The sequence below is a fragment of the Girardinichthys multiradiatus genome, chromosome 5, assembly GCF_021462225.1.
Source record: "Girardinichthys multiradiatus isolate DD_20200921_A chromosome 5, DD_fGirMul_XY1, whole genome shotgun sequence".
In the NCBI taxonomy this organism is placed as follows: domain Eukaryota; kingdom Metazoa; phylum Chordata; class Actinopteri; order Cyprinodontiformes; family Goodeidae; genus Girardinichthys; species Girardinichthys multiradiatus.
Genome location: NC_061798.1, coordinates 11,933,260 through 11,952,463, shown reverse-complemented (window position 1 = coordinate 11,952,463; position 19,204 = coordinate 11,933,260). Strand labels below are relative to the sequence as shown.

The window sequence follows — 19,204 nt, the reverse complement described above, 5'->3', positions numbered from 1 at the left end:
TCGGTCATGACCCAAAGTTCATGGCCATAGGTGAGGGTAGGAACGTAGACCGACCAGTAAATTGAGAGCTTTGCTTTTCGGCTCAGCTCTCTCTTCACCACAATGGACCGGCACAGCGCCCCCATTACTGTGGCGGCTGCACTGATCCGTCTGTCGATCTCCCGCTCCATTCTTCCCTCACTCGTGAACAAGACCCCGAGATACTTAAACTCCTCCACTTGAGGCAGGAACTCCCCTCCAACCTGAAGAGGACAAGCCACCCTTTTCCGGTCGAGTACCATGGCCTCGGACTTGGAGGAGCTGATCCTCATCCCAGCCGCTTCACACTCGGCTGCGAACCGCCACAGCGCATGCTGTAGGTCTTGGCTAGAGGGGGCCAGCAGGACCACGTTATCCGCAAAAAGAAAAGACGAAATCCACTGGTCCCCAAACCAGACCCCCTCCGGCCCTTGGCTGCGTCTAGAAATCCTGTCCATAAAAGTTATGAACAGGACCGGCGACAAAGGGCAGCCCTGCCGGAGTCCAACATGCACTGGGAACAGGTCCGACTTAGTGCCAGCAATGCGGACCAAACTCCTGCTCCGCTCGTACAGGGACCGGATGGCCCCTAATAAAGGGCACCCGATTCCATACTCCTGGAGCACCCCCCACAGGGCATCACGAGGGACACAGTCGAATGCCTTCTCCAGGTCCACAAAACACATGTGAACCGGTTGGGCAAACTCCCATGAACCCTCGAGCACCCTGTAGAGGGTATAGAGCTGGTCCAGTGTTCCACGGCTGGGACGAAAACCACACTGTTCCTCCTGAAGCCGAGGTTCGACTATCGGTCGGACTCTCCTCTCCAATACCCTGGCGTAGGCCTTACCAGGGAGGCTGAGGAGTGTGATCCCCCTGTAGTTGGAACACACCCTCTGGTCCCCCTTCTTATAAAGGGGGACCACCACCCCAGTCTGCCAGTCCAGAGGCACTGTCCCCGACCGCCACGCAATGTTGAAGAGGCGTGTCAACCATGACAGCCCTACAACATCCAGACACTTGAGGTACTCAGGGCGGATCTCATCCACCCCCGAAGCCTTGCCACCGCGGAGCTTTTTAACCACCTCGGTGACTTCAGCCTGGGTGATGAAAGAGTCCAACCCCGAGTCCCCAGCCTCTGTTTCCACCACGGAATGCGTGATGGCAGGATTGAGGAGATCCTCGAAGTACTCCTTCCACCGCCCGATAATGTCCTCAGTCGAGGTCAGCAGTCTCCCGCCCCCACTATAAACAGTGTTGGCAAAGCACTGCTTCCCCCTCCTCAGGCGCCGGACGGTTTGCCAGAATTGCTTCGAGGCCAACCGGTAGTCCTTCTCCATGGCCTCACCGAACTCTTCCCAGAAGAGTTCCCTTTATTCAAAAGCAGTATATAACACTTCCAAGTTTTTATATGCTTTCAGGACGTATGTACCTTGGATTCAGTGGTGCAATTATTTTATTTGTCTTATTTTTGCTTATTGTTGGTGTGTATCTGTGTCCCTCACATTGCTGCTGATACAGCGGACCTGTCCCACTGACGGACAAAGAAAGGTTTTATTCTGTTTTAAAGTGGATTTATTTCTATCTTGTGTTAACATGGATCTGATACATATAGAACATTTGTAAAGTATATGCATGGATCTGGTCCGTATGTGTTCAGCAGCAGTTGTTATTTTGTTGTGTAGTTTTGGTGATTTTGCATCATATTTTCTTCAGCTGCAGCTGGGTCTGACCATTTCTAGATCCACTGTTTGCTAAAGGTTACCTGTTTTGTTATTAGCCACGTTAGCCATTAAGTATGTTCCCGCTGGTCGCTTTAATTCAAACCCACAGTAAAGAAGTTGCACTGTGCATACTCTGCACCAACTCCACTCCTGGGAAATGCATCTCTCTGGAGGAACTCAGACCAACTTAACACTGTCAGGGGGCTTTCAGCAAGTAGCTAATATTTAAACAGATAATGTGCCATCTGCTGTTACAGATACTAGAGCCCTGCTGACCTTATAAAGTTGCTCTCATACATCAGAGTGTCGGTTGTACCAGAATACCTCTGCTTTGTGTATGCCTAATAGGCTGAAGATGGTCACCAGAGCTCGTTTCTAGACTTGCTTGCCATGTTTTAAACTTCCAGCAGAAGCTCACTGTTTTGATTGATCAGGTAAGCCTCTGTCTGTGCGTCTGCTCAGAAAGATTAAGATGGCTCAGTTTGATGCAAATGAGTATCTTTACAGTCTTCTTTTATTCTATCAATTTTCAAGAAATATGTATTGTTTTTAAAACACTAGTAATAATAATGATGAAATATCAATTATTTAGACAACCCTAGTCCCTAGAGGTTAAAGATAATTTTTTGACTATATGGAGTACACAATATGCTGAGGTTCTTGAGCGCAGATCCAGTTCTGCCTTCAACGTGAAAGTTGTTGGTTTTTATACCATCTCTTCCAGAGCAACACACCAACTGCAAACAAAATCTGCCTGAATTTAACAAGATATAGCAGAAGAAAATATACAGCCGTAACTACACAGTTTGCCATTAGAGGTGTAACTTTTAATTTCTTCTGAGTTTATATAACATTTTGCTCTAAATATTCCTCAGCCATATACAGCAGTGCAACGTAGCCAGAAAGTTACAAGTACCGGAATTTATACAAGGAGTGCCACCGATCACTCTTATTAAGGTGACAATGTTTTAAAACTACAGTTTGAAAGCTACAAAGGGTGTTTCTGTTAAGGCTGGCTACCTTAACAGATTGCCTGACTAATCAACCAGCTAATGTCAACTAGTTGTACTTGTTTTACTCTATAAGGAGCAGAAAAGGCATCATATTATGAACTTGTAACCTACTGCTAAATTTAGCGTGGATTCTTTGTGCATTTTGCTCTTCTTTGTATCAAAATTAAAAATAAATGCTTTTGAAAACTTAATTTATGATTGTAATAGTCAATGTCATATTATTTATGCAGCAGTAGGAGTACCTGTTTCTTTTTTGTTTGAAACAACAGAAACTAGATAATGTCACACAATTTGTCCTGACATTTTGTGTAAACAACCTCTTTTGCTTCGAAACCAGTACAACTAACCCTAAACCCATATCAAACCCTGCCTAGATGAGCTGCAGCACGGGGTGACTACAAACGCAACTTTTTGTTTATTTTAAAGAACTTGTCATGATCACTGACTGAAAGAATTTCTTCCCACGACTTTTAGAAAACGAGCTGCTTTCAGCTTGAGTGATGGACTGCTGTGCTGCGTCCGTGTGCCAGTCACAACAGCCGCCTGGCCTTTTCAACATTACAGTATTAAGCCGTTGCCAGAGGGGCTGAACACAGAAATGATAGATTCGTCAGTGTTGGCATGTTATCAGTGAGGCCATATTGAAAGAGGGGGTACACAACACTTTCACCGTTTTGTTTTATTGCAACGCTAAAGATGCTATCTAACACATGCTACCCTGCCTTCACAGTAGTACAGCATACCTTTCCCCCTCCTGTGCATGGGTCTCAAGGCAGTTTTTTTTACCTTCACTTAAACTCTCATGAACCGAAGTGTATATTCTCTGAAGCTGTGTGTGTTAGAAGGAGCTCTGCCACCACTGTTTATGAGAGCTGACCTTCATCACGGATTTGTTAGCAATGCTTAGGGAATTCACAAAGAAAAAAAGCCAGCGAGAGATAAAAGACACAAAGATAAGAGTTGGTGTTGAGAAACCTCTCACATAATGTGGAGGTTTTCACGGTTTTGCATCAGGCTTAAGGAGGGGCTCCTAAATACAGAAAGAGAGGGCTGACTTGTGGGTATTTAATCCCAAAAAGGCAGAAAAGGTTGAGTTTGTTCTAATTGCGTGGAGCAAGGGAATGCAGTCATTTACAAGGGTTGGACAATGAAACTGAAACACCTGGTTTTAGACCACAATAATTTATTAGTATGGTGTAGGGCCTCCTTTTGCGGCCAATACAGCATCAATTCGTCTTGGGAATGACATATACAAGTCCTGCACAGTGGTCAGAGGGATTTTAAGCCATTCTTCTTGCAGGATAGTGGCCAGGTCACTACGTGATACGGGTGGAGGAAAACGTTTCCTGACTCGCTCCTCCAAAACACCCCAAAGTGGCTCAATAATATTTAGATGTGGTGACTGTGCAGGCCATGGGAGATGTTCAACTTCACTTTCATGTTCATCAAACCAATCTTTCACCAGTCTTGCTGTGTGTATTGGTGCATTGTCATCCTGATACACGGCACCGCCTTCAGGATACAATGTTTGAACCATCGGATGCACATGGTCCTCAAGAATGGTTCAGTAGTCCTTGGCAGTGACGCGCCCATCTAGCACAAGTATTGGGCCAAGGGAATGCCATGATATGGCAGCCCAAACCATCACTGATCCACCCCCATGCTTCACTCTGGGCATGCAACAGTCTGGGTGGTACGCTTCTTTGGGGCTTCTCCACACCGTAACTCTCCCGGATGTGGGGAAAACAGTAAAGGTGGACTCATCAGAGAACAATACATGTTTCACATTGTCCACAGCCCAAGAATTGCGCTCCTTGCACCATTGAAACCATCGTTTGGCATTGGCATGAGTGACCAAAGGTTTGGCTATAGCAGCCCGGCCGTGTATATTGACCCTGTGGAGCTCCTGACGGACAGTTCTGGTGGAAACAGGAGAGTTGAGGTGCACATTTAATTCTGCTGTGATTTGGGCAGCCGTGGTTTTATGTTTTTTGGATACAATCCGGGTTAGCGCCCGAACATCCCTTTCAGACAGCTTGCTCTGGCGTCCACAGGTAATCCTGTTGGATGTAGTTCGTCCTTCTTGGTGGTATGCTGACATTACCCTGGATATCGTGGCTCTTGATACATCACAAAGACTTGCTGTCTTGGTCACAGATGCGCCAGCAAGACGTGCACCAACAATTTGTCCTCTTTTGAACTCTGGTATGTCACCCATAATGTTGTGTGCATTTCAATATTTTGAGCAAAACTGTGCTCTTACCCTGCTAATTGAACCTTCACACTCTGCTCTTACTGGTGCGATGTGCAATCAATGAAGACTGGCTACCAGGCTGGTCCAATTTAGCCATGAAACCTCCCACACTAAAAGGTGTTTCAGTTTCATTGTCCAACCCCTGTACATTCATGAGAGAACCCTAATTTGTTAGGATGGAGATATGCACAGCTATGGAAGAAGCAGAAGAAAGGCCTTGTTTGGTGCAGTGTTGAAATTTTGTTCCTCTTTCAACTAAATCACAGTGTGTTTGCCCCTCAGTGTGGCCAAATTGGTGTCGTTATATTCCATTATTTGTGTGAATAAAAACAAACTGAACAGAAGAGTTTATTCTTTACTAGTTGGCCTGAAGGTTGGACATACATTTTTTTATATCAATATAATATTACAGCACCTTTCTTTATTTATTGTGCAGATGTTGCCTTCACAGCTTGTTACACAGCTATGTCCATTAGTTCAAAAAGATCAAATGTTTTCCATAACATTCCTTCAATGCATCTGCTAAGACTTGGTCAATGCCTCAGTGCCCCCCTTTAAGTAAACCGTTGCATCATGTACCCACAAAGACAAGCCCCTCATTAAGCTATCGCTCGTTATTTATATTTCCATCACTGTTCATTGTTTTCTTCACATTTTTTGCCATATTTTTCAAATCTGAGACCAGTTTCATAAGAGAGAACTATATACAGTATATGCTGTATGCATTTTTCTCCTCTGATGTGAGACAGTAGGCTGGATTAAATCCTCTTAATCCCGTTGTAGCACAGAGTACGTGCTGCAAAAATGTCAAACGAAAACATGCCGGCTGTATTTTAGCATAGCATTTGTAACATACTCCTCTCCTCGGCTGTTTGTGTGAGCGAGCGGTGGAGAGCGGGACCTAGTATCTGTTGGTGACAGCTGGCGAGCCCCTTCAGGAGCAGCCTCTGACACATCAGCTCTGTTGTCTTTATCTACACGGAAAATGACCCTCAGTGAGCGGCACCCTCCGCTTGTCCTTTCATCAGCCTCGCCCGGGGTTCTCAACATTTCCATTCTTCTGTGCTTATGCCTGCTTCTGCACTTGAACGCAACCACTCTGAAAACAAACAGTGTGTTTAAGGCAGCTTCCATAATTTAGCTGTATATTGTTGCCACTCTGTACAGCGCCATCAGACCGCCAGTTTGCAGAGAAGTGCATCTCCAGACTGGTACTGGGACAGCCAAACAGTGACAGAGGCAGAGCTAAACTCCACAATGAGTCTACCACATACAACCTAAGGTGTTAAATAGCAGATTTGAACTTTCAGGACTGGTTTCTAGTTTTAGTTCAGGGGATTTGAAATGCAGCTACACAGGGAAGCTGACAGTTTTTATTTTTTAGGCTTAGTTGATATCTTACCACCCACAAATTTCTATAGAAAGCTCCAGGTATAAAGTCAGGTAAACTTGTTGTAGGTGTGCGCTCTCGCTGACTCTGATAATGGCAGAGTGAAGGTAAGAAGTGACTTTGCTGCTGTTAGAGCCTGCAAAGTGTTATCACACACAGCCCTGTTTATTCTATCCACACTGACGGGGAGCAGAAAACCCCAAAACGTTCAGCATCATGTGTCGCTCGCCTCTGACTTTCTTTTTCTGCTCCCTCTCCATCTCTTTTTGCCATCACCATCTTTTTCTTTATCTTCACACCATCTTTCTCTCGACTTTTCCCTCTAATCTTCTCCTCTGTTCCTTTCTTTTTCTTTTTTTTGCTTTGGATCAAAGTAAGCCATCACTAACTGGCAAGTACAGGCTCAAAGCTTACATTCCCACCCTTCAAAGCCAGTGCTTGGGTATTAGTGAAAGACATTCAATGCTTGCATTTTTGACCTACTGAGGAAAAAAGGTGAATATTATAAATGCCATTTATCCATTTCTCACTTTCTGACACAAGCTAATCATTTTTAGTCAAATATAGAACTAAGCTATTTATCTCTTTATTTCTTTGTTTACTTTATCAAGTAGCATGCTGCATATTTAAAGCCAATAACAAAAAAAATTAGAGTCCAGAGTAATCTATTAGAATGGTTTCAAGCCATGGTGTTTAATTCTAAGCCTGTTGGGCATCAGTCCTGTTTGTTTTCAGCTGTTTCCTGCTAAACACACCTAATTCGAATGAAGTCATTAACAGGCCTATGTTTAACCTGATGATGTGCTGAAAAACATTGGAATCAGGTGCATCTAACACCTACAGGACACCAGCTGCAAAAAGACTGGAATTTGGTACTGGTTTAAAGAAATAAGAGCCAGTAGATTTTCGACAAAGGAATACAGCAGAGAGAATCATTTATTGTAAAATTAGTAGTTTATATTTACAACAACAAAAAAACAAAACAATGAAGAATCCTCGCACACAGATGGTGATTTATTTAGCATTCGACATTTAAAATTAATTGCCAGAGGTACATTTGCTTTTCAGCAACAGTATAAATATAATAATAAACAGCAGGATACAAACATTCTGAATTTCCAATGCAGTACTTTGCCAAAATATGTAGTTTTCAGTGTTAGAGGAGGTCATAAGGTCTGGTAGATGGCTACAACAATGACACAAAAAAAGCGAGTTTCAGGGTGATTTGTGGACTTTAGTAAACACTACACAGGATGAAAGAGTTTTAACAGATTCTGATGTAGGGTTTGAAGCATTTTCATCAACTCAGACTGAATTTTTACTGGAGGAATGCATCTTCGACAGCGGTGGAGTTCCTGCTGCAAGCAGTTTATCCTTATATGTTTGAGCAGGAGTATGACTCTTGAGCATCCATGAGCCAAGATGGGCAACTATGTGGATGCAGAGGCTGAAACAAACAGTGATGAGATTTATGAACATCTTCAGATCCTAAACTGGTACAAATATATTTATATTCCTTTTAATGTTTGTATTTCATTGATTTCCGCTAATGTTCGCCACTCTAAGCATTGTGCTGCTTTTCTCTCAATTGTGTAACATGCCAGCACAGCAGTGGTACAGATGATTATATACACTAAAGACTCTACAAAGTGCATAAACAGAGCAGAGAACTTCATTCTTCAGAGAACTGAAATGGGTTTTGTGTTTGCTACAGCAAAAATTTAAAATGTACCTTAGATCATGTCTGCAGCCATTGGTTGAACTAATCGGTTTGTACCATTATCCCATTATCAGTCTGTCAAGTTATTATTGGCGGTCATAGAGGCCAATAGAAACCCAAATCTGAGCGCATTAGCCCAATTTAGCAATAATTGGTTCTGTAAATCACATACTGCATTGTGTTAAGAGTCACATGCACAGAAATTCATTTTCTCCAGTGAAATCACAAATTTAAGAAGTGACTGTGGTATTTTGTATTATAGATGGTGAAATCAACGTTAGGTGAGTTTAATTAACTTTCAGCCTTAGTCTGGCCATCTTATCCCCCTTTTCCACTGGCTCTTTTTAGCCGGCATGGCTCTGCACATCTCGGTTTCACTTTACTCGGTACAGTAACTGTTGGGTTTCCACTGACCCGCCGACGGCTGAAGCTATGGCGGCTGAAACCCCACCTCCCGCCATGAGTGTAGTGCTGTGCTGCTATTAACGTTACTGTGTCACATTAAGGTAATCTACGTGAAATGATAAAAAATAAATAGAAAACAAAAACATAAATAAACTAAATACTAATAATGTTTGTATTAATATATATGCAAGAATGTCTTATGTTTTTTATGTCTAAAATGATCCAGTATGATAATTATCTGGTAGCAAGAACTAAAATAAGGCTCAGGGGTCTTAATGTTAGGGGGTGTGGCAGGAGAAGGAGCGAGGAGAGACGCTGCTGTCTAGATGGTGAAGTTTGCCTGAAGAAGTTACAATTTTGGGCTTTATGAAAAAGGTTTTGTCTTATCCATGGCAATAACGAGGACAAGGACTTAAAAGCGTAAAACTGCAGAATTATGACCTTTGAAGTTTGTTTTATGTTGGATATTGCACATTCGTGCTCCACAGATTCAGCGGACCCGTCCTCCTGTTTGGTCCGATGCAGGCAGTCTGATTACGAGAAGCTGCTCTCTGCCTGCCTTCAGAACGCTGATGTGTCCTTTTTCTTTTCTGTCAACCTTCAGGCATGGTTTATGATCTGTAAATGGTAAAATTACATGTATGACCTACTTCGGCCACTGTGGTCCTTAATATTATTGTAGTTTCTCTTGAGTTTTATTAACTTTTCCTAGACTGTCTCAACAAAAACCTTCTCATTTCTCCTCCTCCCACGGCCAATCAGTGAACAGCAGTCTGTTCACGTCACATGTGGTCCCGTCTCAGCCCCGGTTGGACCAGCTCAGGAGCAGTAGGTACCGGTAAAAGAAAAAACAATAATGGAAACTCACGCAAAGCAAGTCGAGCCGAGTCGAGTAGGGCCAAATCGAGCCAGTGGAAAAGAGCCATAAAGGACCTTATAAAGGTCTGAAATGTGCTTTACAGATGCAGTAATTATCTATAATTTAGGTTTATATAATTACCTGATGTGGTGTTAAAGAAGCTTTTGGCTCCAGTGTGGAGGATAAAAAGTAATATTTGCTATGTTTTAAAATGTTCTGTAAAAAAATGTAAACCTTTTAAGAGAAATTTAAATTGTACTGCTTCCATCTTCTTTTTAAAGTCCTTATCATTAAGTAGGTATGATGGGAGTTGCCAGTTGCGTGTACCTGATGCAGTTTGATGACCAGTTCTAAGTAACTGAGGCATGGTTGCTTATATGAATAGAGCCAATGTTACACGTGACCACTTGTTCCATCATCTGGGGTGTTGTGAAGAAAGAATCGATTTGCGAGTATGAATTGTGCCGGTGAGAGAAGAATCTGAAGTCCTTAATAGATGGATTTCAAATTTTCCATTTATCTTTTAAGTTGATGCTATCTTTGGCTAACGGGTCACGCTGATAGACGGGGGCTTTATGGGACAGCATGATTGGGCTGTTAAGAGATTTATTTCCCATCCATTCTTATCAAATAAATGGTTGAAAGACGGAAAAAGCATCCTGTCTGGAATTCCCAGTGCAAGTAGTGACTTCTTAATGTCCAAGAATTCACGTCGTTTTCGTTCCCCTGCTGGATACGTGTATCCAGTGTGTGTGTGCATACTGAATAAGCTAAGCTGTTGACTTGAACCCCTTAGAATAAAATAAATGTATACAATCTGTGATTTAAACTTGAACAGAAAGCAACTGTTACTTTTCACATATCCTTTTTTAGCTGTTTCTGTGCTAAACTGTTGCTCTGATTCAATTGTAAAACACCTCCCTGATTTAAAAAAAGGCCAGCTTTAGTCTTCTTCCTCCAATAGGAGCTTCAACGGAGAAGAGTTTTGTGGTTTTATATGGATGGTGACCAGATCAGAATTTTGAGTGTCTCACTGGCAGGTCATAGGTCAAGCCAGTCAAGTTGAAAATGATCTCTTTCCAGTCACAAGGCAATTTCTCTGAGAATGTCGCATCTATGCGTTTAAATGCCTTACAGACTTTGCTACTTGAAACGATGATAAATATAAGGAAACCCAATTGAAGTACAAATTCTATCCAAGAGTAATGAATGATTTGCCCTTTTATTTGCATTTTTGGTATTGCTGACAAATTGATTATGCTCTGAACCCTTTTAGCTGTGTGTCTCCTAAGACTGTTTCCAGTCTTGGGGAGATATCTTCCCTGTGATTTTCTCACAAGGAACCACTTTGTTTTGGCTGTGCCTTAAAATACATTCACAGATGTGCCTCAAAGTGCCTGAAGAAGTTGTGGATCAGAGACTTACAAAGCCATGGCAACATCATTTGGGATTTCCCACGTTGTTTAAAGGCGTGGTTAGCTTTGTGTATTTAAACTTTTGAATTTTAATAATGTTAAAGAAATGTATCTGAAATAAAGCTGTTGTTATTCTGCCCAGAACTAACGTTGGTACGCCTAACTTACCTAAAAGAGGAAAGTCAGATTTACTCTCATATTGTGAGAAAAAGTAAAAGGTAAAATAATATCACAGACAAATCACAAGAAAAGTATGAACTGAAACTACAAGTAAAACATATAATATTAGCAAAACAATTTGTCTCATCTGTGTTTTCCCAAAGGCCCAAACTTATAATTGGTCTACAAATTTGAGTGTTTTTAACAGAGCTGCTGCTGCTGACCTCAGGTTTTTCCAACAAGTAGAGTAAACACGTGAGAGCTTCGATGCTCCAGCATCTGTGTGCATACAGTGCAGCCGAGTTTAAGTAGGTATTATTTCACACTAATGGCATCTTTAGCAAGGCCGTTTCTATGGCAACCGAGTTGCCAGGGAAACACTGCATGTCTCTTTGAATTAGAAATGGCTTTCTGTATCCCTGACGTGTCTCTTTCCTGCTGGTGTCTTCTTCACTTTTTTGCTTCTCGCCCTTCTCTTTCCCCGACTTCTCCTTCTTTGACAGACCAGCTGCTGCCAGTCAGCAAGTCTTGTGCTGCGCAAGGAGAGGCACTGCGCGAACACACAGAAAGTGAGGGCAGTGAAATGCAGGGCAGCTTTTTGTAAGGGTGAAGGGAAGAGTAAAATATTGAAATCGGAAAGGAAATGATGAATGGCACTCAGGAAATAATAACGAGGAGCGGGAAAATTGAAAGAGGAGGGGAGGGCTACAGAGACACAGAGGGAGGAAGAAAGCTGATGAAACACAGGGCGAAGTGATTGATATTTCCTCTGTGGCCCCATGCATCTGTAGCTGCCACCCTTATCCAACCTATCTGATTATTACCAGGGTGTGAAAAGAGAGAGAGAGCGTAATGATGTATACTGGGAAAAAAGAGCAGGATAAAGTACAACAGATTGAGAAAAATGCACAGAAACAAAAGTGGATGTGCAGAGATGATTGCACAACTGACAAAGCGACTAAGAGATGAATGCCTTGAGGAAAGTGGAGGGGGTGAGGAGATGCAGCGAGAGAAAATGGAGTGAAGACATGCTGAGGAGCAGCACGTCATGACAAGGTTCTGAACCGCGTGTCTCTCATTGCACGCTGTGCTTGACTCCAGCCTGCACTCTCACCCTGTGTGCTTGTTAGAGAGGAAAAGAGAACCAAAAAGGCAGAGCGCACGGATGGAGGAACGATGGGCAGATGCAGGAAGGTGGGGTGGAGGAAGTCAAGGGGGGAAACTTGACATAGTTAAAGACTCAAATGAATACCTCCAGCTGTATATCAGGGGATAGGCATGAACTGTGCTGATCTACAGCAGGTACAGCAGGTGAGAAGTTTATAGTGACTTATAAGTATGAGCATCAGTCTCATATTAAAGTTGGAAACATTTCAACCATTCTTTTTTTTCCATGGTTATATGGTTATTTTAATAAATATACAGAAAACAACTTAAAAAAAAAAGAAAAATTGGTTTATATATTCTTTAATCCACACAGTCAAAATCATACATACAGGCTCAAATATATACATACACCACCAATAATATTTCAATAAATGTCCTTTCACAAGTTGCAAACAAAACACACACATTTTGTAGCCTTGGACAGAAATTTGACAACTCTTAATATCAGAAAATGCACAGTTTAATAAAATTAACTGGGTTTCTGCCAATGTATTGAACAGAGTAGTCAATACATTTTCAATAGTATTGATTTTGTAGACATTCCAGATGCTTAACAATTGCTTTCTTTTTCCATTACAAAACCTGTTTAGATGTATTTTTGGGAATATTGTTCTTTTGGAACATCCATCTGTATCCAGGTTTCAACCTTCTGACCCCAGCTGTCATCCTCAGATAAAGGGAACCCCATGAGCATGATCAGGAACAACCCAGCAACCAACAAGACTGGGGCTGATCATAAGCTGGAAGATGCAGGAAGACCGGTGTTTCAGCCCACAGTGAAGCAAGTTTTACATCCCGATGGACTAGAAGGTTGCTGACCAAGAAAAAAAACCCTACTCCAAAACTGACACCTTTTGGCTCAAATGATATTTTCACCAGCCCACACAGTCTATCCGGACATCTTCTGGAGAAAGTTTTATGGTCAGACAAGACAGGGATTGGGCATTTGACCACAATGACAAGAACTTTGTTCTGAGAAGAGATAGGATTTATGGCTTCTCTTGAAGAACCAGGTTTACAAATGCTCTCCATTTAATCTGACTGAGCTTGAGCAATTATACAAAGAAGAATGGACAGAACCTTCAGACTGTAGATGTGTAAAGCTGGCAGAGACACGCCCAACTAGACTTGCAGCTGAAATTGCAGATAATTGTTGTTCATGTAACATGTTTAACATTTTTATTTGGGATCAATAGGAAGACCATTTATCCTTTTGATTCTATTCCACAAATATATACTACCTTGTGTTCCTAATATCCCTCTGAAATGCACTGAAGGTTGTTTTTGTAACAAAATGTGAAAAGGTTCAAGGCGTATGGATGCTTTTGCAAGGCACTCTGCTTATCTATTACTGTTCTTGGAAATTCTCCCACCATTTATGTTCCCACGCTTTGTGTAGTGAAAAATCTCCTGAACACCCATGCAGAAGCACAAATGAAGATCTTACAGTGATGCACCGGTTGGTTAGGCAGGGGTCAGGCTTAATTACGTTTCACCCTCATTCGGTTTGCCTGAAATTGGCCCAAGAAGTATGAAAGCCGCTGTGTGTCAGTGATTAATTACCTGCTTTGTGGAGAGGCTTCTCAATAGGTCGCCGGGTCAAATGTCCTGCTCATTTACACCCCTTCTTACCATCTTACTTAAATTTCAAGTTTTTCACTCAGTGACCTGGGCGCAGCTAAAACAGGTCTGCACTGTGTCCATTATTCTCATTAAATTGAGCTGTTTCAAACTCATTACTTGTGGGCTTGACTCTGTCCATTGTTCTCTGTTGTCATCTCTGCCACTCTATGTTAAGACCAGGCTTGTGGGCCTGACAGCCATAATGTGAGTGCTGCCGGAGCACCGAATGTAACAGCGGGAGACTGAATCAGACAATTAATTGCATCTTCCTTGTGGTGCGAAGAGGGGCAACAGCAATGCAGCGGCAAAAACAGCTTGAGGCAAACTCTCGCTCCTTGTTTTTTCTTATGCCTTCTGTGGGTGTGTGTGTGTGTGTGTGTGTGTGTGTGTGTGTGGCTAGCTGGGCATTGGTCTCTTTCAGTACGTGTGCATCTGTTTGTTTGAGGCTGAATGTGTTAGTGTGACAGAGATTAATTTGTCATAATTAGACATTCAGTTGATGATTAGTGTTGCAGAATTGAATACATGATGTCTTTCAGAGCAGATAACAGACCACTCAATTTAGATTGTTGAACGTTGCTTGTTACATACTAGAAATGGTTTGAAATGAAAGAAGAGCTTAAAGAGGGAAAAAAAGTGCGTTGTTCAGTATTTTAAATCACTGTTGGTTAAGACATGATGCAGATGTTTGTTACAATTAGACCAAATATAGAAACTAAAGAGCTGAATATCTTTGTTTCTCTCCATTGTGAGTGCTTCTATGTTACTAGTTCGAGCTATTCTGTGCTACACCCAACATTCTTCAGGCTGTTTAAGAACCATGTTGAGTCAGCTGCTCTGTGGAAGCTGCAGATCGTGGGGTTGCATTGAGTTGCAGCTGTCCAAGCAAACAATAGCACAGTCCAGCATGTTTCATATGCATGTACCCAAGGCGACCGTTGACGGTAGAATGATTTAAAGAATAAGTTTGAATCAAAGATATAAAGTTTTTTACCATGCATTGAGAAAAGAGAATGATTAAAAATAGACCAAAAAAAGTACTACCATACTATGAATGTAAATATTACAAACAGGCAGCCTTGTCATGAACTCTTTCTTAACTTTAAAAATATCTCATTAAGCCTGTTGTAGGTGGAGGAATAACTATGTCACACTGTTAAATCCACAGCGAATCCATAAAGCTGTGAAAACGGCTCCATCTGGGTGGTTTACAATAAACTTCAAAAAATGAGAGTACTTTATTAATGCTGCCAGCTCTGTAGCTTTATAGATTGTTTCCAAGTCCTTTATGCTCCATTTCAGATTGAGATTTAAAGTTCAAAAGCAAAAAATAAATTAACTTTCTCTAATCCAGTTATCCACCTTGTTGCTGTTTAGCATTTCAACATAACTTTCATCACTCTGAATGTGTGTACAAAACATTCTTCTTTGTAATGTAAAATGAAACATCTTAGAAGGTTGAGAGCAGATTCCTTAGTCTGCAGCTAGCAGACTGTCCACTGCAGGATTCTGCTGGAAGGCCTGCCATAATGTTTAAGCTTTACTCAACCTACCAAATCTGAAACAACAATTGATTTTTCTATTTAAATCATTTTTTAGTAACATTTTATTGTATTACTCTGTGTTTTTTTGTTTTGTTTTTAAAGTGTGTAACATCTTTTTAAACTTCCATAGTACAACCTGACCTGCAGCAACTGCAGACGATAGCGTGTGAAACGGTGGCCTCATCGGAAAAATGTGTTAAATTAGGCAGAGCGTTGGTGCAGGGGGGAGGCGCGCATGACCCATATCCGGAGGCTCTGGTCCTCGATGCAGCCGTTATGGGTTTGAGTCCCAGCCACATCAACCTTTGCTGCATGTCCTCCCCTCTCTCTTCACCCCATTTCTTGTCTGCAACTTGCAAAATAAAGGCCACTAGTGCAACAAAATAAAAAAGGGGTAAATTATAAATACTCCAGTCTTTACCAATAAGTACTATAAAAGCCTCAACTTAAAATTAGGCTGCGTTCATCTTTGAAGCAGTAACAGAAAACTCTTTCAATCTTGGCTTTTATTTTTTATATAACTTAAAACTATGAGATGCTGTTTTAAGCTAGCCCTCATGAGTGCAAGTTATTAGTATTTTTAACAAATTAGATCAAACACAAAGGAATAGAGCTGCAGCAGGGGAGGGTCTTTGGAGCTTATATGATTAAAAGAAATGCTATTGTTTATGCAGCTAATATTTGTTGGCCCGTTCTGCCACTGAGTTGATGTATTGTCTCTTTTTGTGGTCCAGTTATTTAATAACATGGTTCAGTTTAAAACTTAAATTGTAAAACTGATTGTCAAGTGTTTGCTGAACAGTTTGCTGTCTTAGTGTTTTGTTTGTTTACGCTGTTTATCCTGCTAAGCAAATAATGGCACTTTCAAGGCTAAATGTAGACCTCTTTTAGACATGCCAACATTACCAGTGTTTCCCTTATTCAAACTGAATAATTTAACCAGATTATTATGTGTGCCTCTGTCCAGACTAGTAGCAATGGTTAAACTAATGTTTAATGAAAAGTATGTTCAGAGGCAGCAGAGGCAGCAGAGGCAGCGAATGAATTGAACTGAGTTACGCGTTTGTGATTACCTTCCGAGGTGGATCAGGAAGTGGGTGGACTTTAACCCCCCTATTCTATGCTGGGACCTTTCAGCTCATCCAGAGGTGTGAGGAACACAGGCAGATAACAGAATGGCCCTGAAAAGGGCTGAAATTGACAGTAATCAACTGAAGTGTGGTAAGAATTTGTCAAATAAACATAGAATACACCTAAAATAACAAATATTTAAATTGTGACTTTTACTACATTAGATTTTAGTCAGAAAACTAACATTGAATAAGAATACGGATTGAATTTTTGAGTTTTCATCCCATCATGGCTGATCAAGCTGAAAACATCAACATATTATTGCCAGCCAAAATCTCAGTGCAACTCTAGTAATTTTATGAAGATGTCAGTAGTTGTAGTTTATTAAAACAGGATACATGTGACTACTAGCTGTGGTGTAGTTGTACAGGAGAGGTTTTTTACGTTTGCTTGGTTGGGAATCTGTCATACTCATACTGCTCACTCTGAAACATTTGCAGACTAATCCAGTTTAACGTTTCCTCCCTAAATGAAAAGGAAAATATTTTTCATGAACCTTTTGTAGGAGGCCACACATCACCAACGAGAGATTTTACAACTTTTCTGCGTTACCATGGAAATTACTTCCAGTGTGTGTGCTTTTTTCTGTAATACTCAAGGTTAGTTTTTTGCTCAGAGAAAGGACAATCTGACATCAGGGAAACATATCTAGGATTCATTGCTTTTTGTGTGTTTAGTTTAATCAAAATGAAAGCGTTCTCACCTCACGACTTGATAAATGTGATGTTTTAACTTTAAGCCATTCTCGTTTACTTGCAAATTATTTAACACACTGCTGACAGCGGAGATTGTTTCTGAAAGAGTTTCTGCCTGGCAAAATAACCCCATGTGCTCCCCGTGCATTTTAGATAAGATCTTTTTTGGCTCGTTTAGTTATTCTCTCAGAAAACACTAACTGGCTTGTGGATCTTATCAGCCTAACATACCTCAGCCTTATCTATTATCTCATGTTCGCTATTATGCATAAATTACCAGCAGGCTTTTGAGGGGTTTCTTGCTCTGCACCTCTCTCGTAAAATAATACATTTCACAGTACACTTCTTAGTATATCTGTGAGCATTTCATGAAGGTCACAACGTTGGAAAGCACATTAAAACTGGTGAGATTTCGGGCTGTAATTCATTTTCAGTATAAATCCAGGTCGGACAACTTGTTGACAGGACAACTATTTGTTATTCAGTCTTCCAGTCAAGCCTTTATGTAAGAGTGGCAAAACAAGAGCATTTGCTGAAAAAATGTCATTAGAAATCTAATTCAAATGCAGCAGAGAGGACACATCAAACATGAGCACAGTAGTGCTGTTGTCAGAACAAAAACGTTCTCAACTACCTGTAAAATGGTATGGGTGGAGGTAAACAAACACTGTGCATCACCCTGAGAACACCATTCCCACTGTGACACTTGATGGTGGCAGCATCATACAGTGGGAATGCTTTTCTTCATTAGGGACAGGTAAACTGGTGAGAGTTGATGGGAAGATGGATGCAGCTAATTACAATGAAATCTTGGAAGAAAACCTGTTAGAGGCTGCAAAAGCCTTGAGACTGGGATGGAGGTTCACCTTGCAGCTGGGTAGCGGCCCTAAACATGCAGCCAAAGCTACAATGGCTTGGTTTAAATTGAAGCCCATTCACGTGTCAGAATGGCCAAGTCAAACTCCTGATCTATATCTAATTGAGAATCTCTGGCAGTACCTGAACATTACTGTTCACAGACACACTCCATTTGATCTGACGGAGCTGAAGCTATTTGGCGTAAAATGATGGAGACAAAAAAGTTTCGAGATGCAAAGCTGGTAGAGACATATAGTTTTAAAAAAGCATTTACTCAGGGGGGCTGAATGCAAATGCATGCAAAGACTTCTTTTTTTGTGTAAATATGTTGAAAACAATGTACAATGTTTCTTTGGCTTCACACTTCCTCACCTAAAACTGTAATCAAATACATTTTAGGCTGTAGTTTTTACATGACAGAATGTGAAAAAGTTCAAGGGGTGAATACTTTGTCAAGGCTCTGTACAGTATAGTTGTAGTTACTGTGTATGCGAGTGACTTAAAGGGGAGATATCACGCAAAACCCACTTTTTTAGCCCTTACAAACATTTTGTTGTGAAGTTTAATGTAGTCTCTCCAGGTGCTGCAGAGATATCTTTATATTCTGTTGGGGTTACTTCAGACGTCTGTTCAGTTTTGTCTATTCTCTGTTACATCTTTTTAAATGTTACATCACAGTATTTGCTGTGGAGCACCTAAACAATGTAATAGACTTCCAGCTAACCAATTTCGCATATCCGCCTTTTTTATTTCTCGCTGCGATTTTGTAGTCCACACTCAAGTATGCCGAAGCTGCAGGTGGATAAGTCTACATGTTCGATTGTTGGGTGTATCAACCCACACAGTTCATTACACTACCCCCCCAGCATCAGAACCTCTTATATGTGTAAATCACACTCCTTAATTTAGTCACTTGGTATGGATGGAGAGGATGTAAATACAGTACATTGTGATGCAATGTTGTGTCCACATTCGAACATTCGAACATGTAAGGCTGGAGTCTTCGTTGTTAACATCTTTTAATCGATTTGGGAACAAAAGGTTTCTATGTCGTTAGATAATTGTATATCTGTTATCAAATTACAAAAATGGCTGAATGGGTAAAGTGGAACGCTCTGTGATGTGGAGGGTGGCGGGGTGTGAAGTGCCTCAATAGCATTTAAAGAGATGGCACCAAAACGAGTTGCTCTCAGATGCACATCAGAACAGGTAAAAGAGGGACCTGTGGA

The 19,204-nt window shown here is 41.3% G+C and overlaps 1 protein-coding gene and 1 long non-coding RNA gene across 3 annotated transcripts in view; one reads left to right on the top strand and one right to left on the bottom strand.

Annotated features, from left to right (window-relative positions):
- grin2bb (glutamate receptor, ionotropic, N-methyl D-aspartate 2B, genome duplicate b) overlaps positions 1-19,204 on the top strand; it is a 188,222-nt gene that overhangs the window by 71,914 nt on the left and 97,104 nt on the right. The window lies entirely within an intron of this gene.
- On the bottom strand, positions 7,318-11,255 carry LOC124868550. Its single transcript, XR_007038340.1, has 2 exons — positions 11,182-11,255; positions 7,318-7,846 (listed from the first exon to the last, which is right to left on the bottom strand). It is a non-coding gene; the product is annotated as an uncharacterized LOC124868550 (long non-coding RNA).